We start from the raw sequence: 10,715 nt of genomic DNA, 5'->3' as shown, positions 1-10,715 counted from the left end.
ATTTTGAAATTCTCATTACTTTTGTCAAAATCTTTATTCTTTATATAATATATTGATAAAATTTTATTCTGGATTGAATTTACGATTATTACATTGGATTATATAATCGTATTGTAAAAATCCAGAAAAAAGCCGAGAATACTAAATAATGTCACATTAAAATCTGCGAATTTCACAAAGAATTCGTATAACTCATTCGAATATCATATAAAATATACTGTACAATAAATATTGTCATATATTTGTAATTAGCATTTGATTTATTTATATACTTATTATCGAAATAAAAGAAATTTTGAATTTTCATTGTTCTAAAATTGTAATAATTTCCTTGTAATTATATCGTCATTTTTTGATAAGCGATTTCTTTTATGAGCCTACGTGAGTAGGCTCATAAATGAGCCTATTTGATTTCAAAAAAATTCTAATCAATTGTCCCTCAATTTAATATACAGCAAATAAAACAGCATTTTCATTAGTATTTGGAATATCTAAATAAGTTAATCAGCCAAAAAAATGATAGAAAGCAATCATCCAATCAAGTAAGATATATTTATCTTAATATGCGAACTTTTTAAACAAAAAACTGTGCTGGAAACATCAGATCTTTTTATCATACCGGAAGGAAATAATACAACGCCGACGAAGGAGAAAAATCCAAAGACGTAATATTCTCTAGGAAAAAACAATCTAAAGATATAACATTAAATTCCATTATATTCGATTGAGTGATTTTTGAACAATTATTGTGCGACATTTGATTTAAAGTAATCGTAAATAATCGATGATTAAATCATATTATGTTTAATCTACATATCACACTCTGATCGATTGGTACCTTTGGATACCAATTAATTTGAGATAGGTTCTATACGTCGAATGCAATCTTCTATAAATCGATCTCGATGATTTCCAGTTCCTTTCTGCGTGTCATTAAGACGACATCTTGATAATCCGGCTCCTATTGTAATCCTGGAACGACTTCTAGCTCCTTTCTGTGGTCATCGTGGACATTGTGTATTCGACTTTTTTTTCACTAGTGACAAGGCCGCTATCATAATCTTTTGCTGGTCAACCTGAATATCATCCGTTTGATAAATCAAATCGATTGATATAAAGCCATGATAAAGATGGCAATGACTCGAATTGGTGTTTTTATTCTTTCTCTCATTAATATTCTTTAATATTTAATTTCTTAATATAATTTTAATTTTATTTAATTTTTTTCATGAAGTAACACGTGAATGTAATTTTTAACACGAATACTTGATTGATTCAAGATTTTTTGAAATCTAAATTTAAATTTCATCGAGCGATAAATATAAAAGATTTTTGTAAAGATCATTGTAAAAATAATTGTATATTAATTTAAATAATCATTTCATTTCGAATAAAAGATAAATTAAATAATAAGATAGATATATAGATTAAGTTTATTGCGAACAAAAATTATTTAATTTAAGGCGAAAAATAAAAATCTCAATTTTTTAACTTTAAAATAGATATTTTGAGTTTTACTATAGCTTTCGTTTTCGTTATTTTCCATTTTCATCTCCAATTTGCATTATTATAGTTATTCGAAGCATTTATTTCTTATTTTTTACTTATTTCTTCTTACTTACTTATTTATTCGTTAGTTTCCCCTAGCTTTTCTTAATTCACTGTTAATTACATGTTGTCATGCAATGACAATCGTTAGATGGATGCTTTACTTCCGATGATTAGTCAAGAATCCGCGCGTATACATCATTATTAACGTATACATCAGATGAAATTGTTTCTTATAAAAAAAAAAAAAATTTTGAAATTTTTATAAAATAAAATTCATTAATATTAATATTTGTCTTACTCCAATAATAAGTATATATTTTTATTTAGGTAAGCCTATAATCCATTTTGAATTCATTTATCTACAGCATCTTTCAAGATAGTTTAAAGTCATTTAGTTTAAAATTTATTTTTGTTATACATCGAGAAAATATTTCTTATCTTGTGTATTTGAAATTATGATTTCCGATATAAGTATTAATTTATTCGGCTTTTAAATGAAAAATTCATGTTTTTTGAATTGTCATTGAATCATCATGTCATTTGAATACTCTTAGAGTACTCCTTAATCCTTTCTTTCATATTTTTTTATAAGTGTGTTTTTCCCAGAAAATTATATTTTTTATAAAATTCTACATAAAAAGAAGATATAAAAATTATATAATTATATATTATTATATAATAATATGATCGATAATATTATATAATAATATGAAATAATAATATTATTAAATCCGATGATTTTGGCTCAACCATCAAAAATAATATAAAAAATACAAAATATGAAAAATACAGAAGAAATTTTTTTCTAAGGAATTAAACAACGAATCAATATGGACTAAATTTGATGAACTACACATTTGACTACATATTTAAACCATAATTTTTGATTAAAAAATTTAATCTATATGAAATATTTCGGAAATACAATCAAGTCAAGTCAAATCTTTTGACATGCACAGAACAATCACACTTCTAATATTGAGACAAGAATTACAAAATGAATAATCTTATCTTATTGCCAAAATATTCAATCATTAGATTTGCTGCCAATTATTTATACAATTGTTTTTAATTTAAAATAAATTCTTATTTGCAATTATCATTTATTATGTTTATTAATATATAGTTCATAAATTCTGCAATGCTAACAGAGTTTAAGCAATATGTAATCGAAGAACATATCAAACAATTGAGAGGGTGATTCTTTATGAGAAAATAAAAAAAAAAATATTGATAGAATATAATTTTATTAATATTTTAGCAGTTTAGAAAATTTAGTAATAAAAAAAAATCAAAATAAAGAATCCTGAATTTTATAACAGTAGTTTAAATTCTTTTTTAAAATGATAAAATTAACAGTTAGTTGTTTATTTTATTTCTAATAATTTCATTGTAATTTTTCTTACATTTATATGCATGATGAATTATATAAATAAGATATATAATTTTATTAAATAAGATATATAGATATATAATTTTAATTAAATAAAATATGTAATTAGACAATGATATATAATTTTAATATTGAGTGAGAAGAAAAATTTGATTATATTTATTTTAAGAAAAAATGTTTTTATTGTGCAAAAATAAAAAATTGCAGTTCTTATAAAATTTAATATTATAGTAGATTTTAATATTATAAATAATATTATAAACTTTAATATTATTTACAAAAATTTTAATACAAATTTTTAAATAAATTCTATAATTAGAAAGAAGACGACTTGCGAATTGAAAATGAATTTAATTAAATAATAAAATTCAGTCAACTTCACAACGAAAGAAAATTTTTTATTATTTTAAGTTTAAAAATTGTTCATTTATTAGTGAAAAAAAATAAATCCTTAGAAAATAATTTAAAAGGAACATTAATAACTGCTGAGCCATTTTTAATAAATATAAAAATAAAATATAAAATATTAATAAATTATTAAATATATTCAATCCAATAAAAACAGAGAAAAATCAAAATTATTCTAACTGATATTGAATTTGAAGTTGATATAAAAGAACTTAAACATAATATTTATTTTTCTTTACAATTAGATGAGTCTATTGACATATTGATTGATATCTAAAATTACAAAATAGAAATCATCACATAATAAGTACATTCCTCAAATGATAAATATTATAAATTTATTTTAAGAAAAATTGATACATTTTCAAAAAAAAATTAATAATAATTATAGAAATTATATTTTTTATAAAATAATTTAAGCAATTTTTCAAATTTAAAAAATATTATTAATAAGTTTTATTAATAGTAATGTTTTTTATCGCTAAAAATATTTTAGCGTCAAATTTTAAGAATTTTTCAACTTTAAATTGCATTTAATAAATTTCAAATCATTGAAAGTATTGAAGGTTTCTATAATAATCTAAATGTCCTTTATCATAAACTAATTATTCGAGATAATGATATAAAACAATGATATAAATAACAATTATAATTTTAAATTTGATTTAGTGTGTTAATAACTAAAACTTAAATTGAATCGATATTCGAAATTGATTTTAACTATTGCTAAGCATCAGTTTAATTTTCTTATTACAAAAATTTAGTTTTATCTTAATATATTTTTTTCTATTTTTGATTATGAAAATTATAAGAGTCGATGTAATACTTCAACAAAAAAAGGTTATTAGAAGTCATTTACATTAAAAACTCCATAATTTTAATTATTAAATATACTTATAATTTTTTTTAAATTTATTCTTATCAAATTAAAAACTCTTAAGTTTTGGATATATATATTTGGATATATATGGATATATAATAATAGAATATATAATTTGCCAAGGAATTGTCCATTTGAAATAAAGTTATTAATATTTTCTTATTTTTTATTTTTTTATAGATAATATGGATAACATTAGATTGATATTGTTTATTGATAGATTGATTCTATGCTAATAAATGTAATATCTACTAAAGTTACTAAAAATATAAAAAAAAATTTTGATATATATATGTATAATGAACATGTTGGCCTATTTAATTAAAAATTTTTTTTTATAATATTTTGAAGTTTATAAATTACTATAATAATATTAATTGCTTAATTATCTAATTAGATGTATTGATTTTACTATAGTTAATTTTTAATACTTTACATTAGTTACATAGTCTGCTCATAACTTCTCACATTTTTCATAATTTCATTCGAGTATACATATTTATATTTTTATACAAATAGTTCATCTAAAATATAATAAATAATATTGCAATTTAGAAATATTAATAACATTTTTTATATCATTTAAAAATACTATTCTTTTTCCAATTTCTATTATTTTTATTAGCAATTTGTAAAATTGCTAGTAAATCTTTTGTTTCCAGTCTTTAATTTTAAAAATTTTAACAATTTAAACTTATATGCAAAAAGTCACTTTATTTCTCTTCTACTTGATTTAAAGATTTTATGTATATTATGTTTTAGTTTTAATTGCATCTATATTCGATTTTAATAATATTTTCAATTTCAGCAATTCATGATACATATTCTCAATATTATTTTTAAGACTAAATTATGCAAATGCAAATTTTATTGCATAAATAATAATATTATATTTAATAAATAAATAAAATAAATTTTATATAAAATTTATTTTTATTAATTGTTATTTTTCTTTTGTAAAGCCAATAATTTTTATAAATATAAATTTTAATTTTTATAACAAATAGCAATGTGATTAAATAATTAATTACTATTTTTCAAATAAATAATTTAAAAAAATTTAATATATTTATAAAATATATATACTATTATATAATAAATTCTATATTTTGTAATTTTTTGTTAAACCTTTTGTTTTTTTTTTTTGACATTTAATTCCATTTCAGAAAAAACAAATGTTTTCCAATTGTTTTTTTAAATCATGCTATCTTGAGTTTTAATCTTACTATTTTATCTACTATTATTAACTCTCTTTTACTATTTAATAATTTACATAATAATACATAAGTTTACATTAAATTAGATAATTAATTAATATCTTTTCAATATTATATATCATATATTATATAAAATATTACCACTAAATAATTATATAAAATATTACCAATAAATCATAAAATATAATATATATATAATATCATAATATATCATAATAAATAAATATTAAATAAAAAAACAAAATATATAAAAATATTTTTAGTAGAACAGAATGTTTTTACAATTCATATTTTCAATCATTCTTTAATGATAATGGAAATATATTGATTAAAAGTTATTATAAGAATAAAAAAGAGATGCAAATAAATTATTTAATAAAATGACATTCAAAACATTCTTGAAAATTATTCATATTCAATTTTTTGAAAAAAAATATCTGCAATAAAATAATAAATATGTTTTATATAAAAAATTGTATATAAATCAAAATGTTATAAGATATTAAAAATTCATAAAAAGGTTAAAGAAAATTATGTTTCTGGATTTCACCAAATTAGGTTAAAAACACATTGAATAAATATACATATTGAATAAATAAAATACATATTTTTTTCTTCTATTAACTACTTCATTCTCTTATATCATTTATAATGTAAAAATGAAAGATTGTCTAAACAAATAAATCTAAATCTAACTTATTTTTAATAAATTTTCAAGTAAAATATTATATTATATATATTACATATTTCTACAGCCAATGAAAAAGTGTACATTCTCATTATTTCTATGGCGTTCCGCTAATTATGTTTTTATTTTTTGCTTTTATATGATATATTATAATTTTTATACTTTATTTTTTTAATTAATTAATAATAATATTTAAGAATTACGCAAAATTTTTATTTATGTATGCATATGTATAAAAGTTTATCTTGCTATTAATATATTTTTCAAAATTAAAATCTAATTTAAAATTTAAATTCGAAAATATTAATTTCTTTTAATTGAAGATGGTATTATTAATAAATATCAAGTGATTATGAGTACTATAAAAATTAAATTAAATTCAAAAAAGTCAACATCTATAATAATTTATACAATATGTCAAAAACCGCATTTATTTTTTTGTTATTGACAAAAGCGACAACAATGACATGGTAAAACTTTCAACAGTTTAAAAAATATTGCAGCGAATTTAAAATATGTGAATGTGAAGAATGAAAAATAAGAGTTTATATAATTTTTTTTTAATATAATTTTAGATAATTTTTAATAGTTTAATTCGATTATTTGTTTAAAGTAATCACTACTTTAAAAGATTATATATTTATGTATTTTATTATTAAAATATTTTGTAACTTTTAATATTATATCAAGATATCAATATTGTAAAATATTGAATAAGAAATTAACAAAACAAGATTTTTGTCTTATTAAATATAAATTTTAAAGTAATATTAAAATATATATTGAATCTATAATTTTTATAATAACTTAATTAGATTATAGCCATTTTTTATAATCTTCTATGTAGAAAATTTCATCACAAGAAAAAGAAATTTATATTGTCAAAACAAAAGATAACTAGATTACAGCTCAAGGAAGTAAAAAAACTACAATTGGAGGAAATTTGCTTGAAATGGAATTAAATATAAAAAGAAAACAAAAATTCAAACACAAAATTCTAGAATACGTAAATTCTGTCATAGGTATGGATTTATTACATAATATTATATATTTTTTATATATTTTTTAAATTACTTTTTCGAAAGATCTTGATTTATTTAATTTACTTAATAACTAAATAATTATTAAATACTACTTGATTATTAAATAATTATTATTTATTACAGATTTACAAAAATTAAAATTTATATTTATATATGTAAATTCATTCTATAAAAAGGAAATAAGAATTAACAAATATGAATTTTGTTCAATAGAATTTGTAGTTACACAATTTAATCTTAAAAATGATATTGAGAATATTTATCATGAAGTACTAAAGATGAAAATTCCATTAGGATGGAAAAGAGATACAATTGAAACTAGTCAACAAACATATCAAATTTCTATAGAATTAGAAGATGAATAAAGTGATTTTTCATATATGTTTAACAAATGAATTAAATTTTTAGAAACAAACAAGTAAGTTTCCATCATTTATTACAAAAAATTTAATTTCTGTTATGGAATTATTGATAAAAATGGTTAAAATTGGTAGTAAGAATAAAAATTAATATATATTTTAAAATGATATAAAAAATATTGTTATTATTTTGCACTTATATTTCAGATGAGACAGTTAATGATTTTTTAATCTATTCAATAAGCTTTATTTAGAGCATTGTGAAATATTATTGTGCAAAAGATAAATGATCATAGTATTCCTTTCATTATTACTGAAAATGAATTTTCAAAAGATTTTTTATATAATATATATGGCTTCAAATGTAATGTAAAAACAAAAATATATTTTAATAAATTATATCTTTTTATTTATTTTTTTTTAATAATTTTTTTTTATATATGTTTTGATATAGTTTCATAAAATTATAGATATGTATCAATATTGTAGCAAATCTATAGTAAAAAGATGGGGTTTCACAATATATGATTATTGTTGTTAATATCTAAATTAATTAAAGTGCATTGTTCAAAAGAAACATCCTTTCTAGATTCTATTGATCAAGATATAAATATTTAAGAAATCGCTAATATTGACATTCATATAAAATATTTGAACATCAAATAAGGCTTTTGAAATGAATAGAATAAGTTATAAATCATTAATTTTTATCATACAAAATTATTTAACTTATATTGCTTTATATTTTATTCAATATTTTCTAATTTTAATTTATATAGATATCTAAACAATACAGGAACAATACATCTAAATAAAATTACGATCAACGAAGACGTAACGAATATAAACTATTAGACATAATTGACTATTTTAAAGCTAATACATCTATTTCACATAATTTAACAGTAAGTATTGATATTACTATACTAATTTAAATTAATCTCGAAATAATATGAAAATAAATTTTTAATTAAATATATCAACATGTCCATTGCGAACATCAAGCAAAATACATAAATATATATATATATTTATGTTTATATTATATAAAAATAAAATAACATATAATAATATAATTATAAATAATAATATAATAATATAATAATATAATAACATATAATAACATTGTAATATGTAATTAATATAAAATAATTTTATTAATAATTAATGTAACTATAATTAATATAATTAATAATTAACAATTAATAATAATTAATATAATTATTAATGAAATTAATAATAGATTAAAAAGATTAATAATTATATTAATAAAATTAATAAATAATTTTGTAATATTTCATCCCAAGCTCATCCCCTCTTAATAGAGTACAAGAAAATATTGATTCATTAATCCATGTTGATACCAATTAGTAAAGTATTTATTTCTAAAAATTAGTTTTAAATTTCTAAAAATTAATTTCAAAGTATTAAAAAAACAATAATTAAGTAGAAAAATAATTTTAATACAGTTTTTTAAATAAATTATTAATTTTTAAGTAAATATTATTTAATATTTTTAATTTTTTAAGAATTTCATGATACATCTAATTTATATTATTTCAATAATTGTAATTAGTTTTCTTTTTTTATATTTTATATTTTTGATTTTGATAAAGGAAGAAAAATATATAATGGTTAGATTTTTTCTTCACATTTTGTTTTTCATTATAGGAGGAAGAAGAAACTATAAAAAAAAAATTATAAATATCAAAGTATCTTTGAAGAAAGGTAAAAATTTATCAAATATTTATTATATTTAAATTTTAAATTTTATATAAATATATTTAAATATTATTAAAAATATATATGAAATATTTTTCTACTTTTTTGTGTAGGATATAGAAAATAATAAGCATTGACAATTTTAATATATTTTTAAATTATAATTCAAAAGTTAATGCCATTTTCATTCCCCATCTTTCAGACCTAAGCGAATAAGGTGCGAGGATGGATTAAATCGGAAATGTTTGTTAAAAATTCCTGATGCTCTTCGCAGGTGTCAAAATGAGAGATTTTAGCTGGTAAAAGTCTGAAACTACTCTGACTTCCCTCTCTCCTATCCTCTCAGAGGTCGGGCTGTTTTATTCCCCATGTTAAAAAAAAAATTGAATTGTTGGATTCAATCATTTCATAACTAGAATGAAAAAAATTCTTGTTTTATTGATTGTTTTAATTGGAAGTTCCAGATGTGGCATATGATATAACACATATATATATTCACTAACACATATATAGAGATAGTAAAATATGATATTTTTGTTGCATCTTATGTCTTTGGAAACATTCGAAGAATGTCATTTTGATTAAATGAGAAATTGATAATATTTAGATTATGATTAGAAGATTTCAATAATATCATGGAATTTACATAAATTAGAATAGTTTATTTTGGAAATTTTATATGTCAGAAGGTACTTTTTGGAAGCTAATAATCCTTTCTTACAAAAAATCTAACTGGAATGAGTTATTGTCCATAAACTTAGTATTTCATTGTACATAAAAAAAAATACATTCATAATACAATATATTGATGATAAACAGACAATTTTGCACACCATTAAGATTTTGAAATAGTAACTTGAATAATCGAAATTCTAAACTCAATAATATACTGGACTCAACTAAGAAATATTTTGTAAAATAAAAGTTTTTATAATAAGTACTAACTTTTTACTAACTTTACTAACTTTCGGAATGATTTTTATAAGAAACTAATAAATAACTAATAATAAACTAATAAATTTTTGTAAGAAATTAATAAATAAGATTTATATAAAAAAATATCATTAGTAAGATAAAAAACTATCATTGCACAGAGAACTTTAAAAAGATAACAGATCAAAAAGAAAAAAAAGTAGAATGGATTATATCCTTCCAACTAGAACTTAAAAGATGATTCTTTAAAATTTTCATCTATCAAAATTGGATCAATGGCGATATTGTGATGATACAATGCCTCTCTATTGCAGGATTCTTCACAATGGAGAAATAGAGAAATTTTTTAAGGGAAAACAATATATTTACAATAACACTTCTAATGTTAGAATTAATAGTAAAAAAAAAAAAATGAAACTCCTTTTAAATTTTACAGACATTTATCGTATTCTATGACCTACAGAAATTTTGTAAGAGAAAATAATATAATCACAGTATTAGAATCGGTAACAAAAAAAAAA

General features: G+C 18.8%; 1 pseudogene; it reads left to right on the top strand.

Moving 5' to 3' along the window:
• Window positions 1-6,551: 6,551 nt before the first annotated feature.
• On the top strand, window positions 6,552-9,299 carry LOC122714124 (annotated as a pseudogene).
• The last annotated feature ends 1,416 nt before the right edge of the window (window positions 9,300-10,715 follow it).

Source organism: Apis laboriosa, unplaced genomic scaffold (assembly GCF_014066325.1).
Source record: "Apis laboriosa isolate Shangri-la unplaced genomic scaffold, ASM1406632v1 scaffold281_cov141, whole genome shotgun sequence".
Taxonomy (NCBI): Eukaryota; Metazoa; Arthropoda; class Insecta; order Hymenoptera; family Apidae; genus Apis; species Apis laboriosa.
The sequence above is the reverse complement of the archived record's forward strand: the minus strand, read 5'-3'. Positions and strand labels throughout refer to the sequence as shown.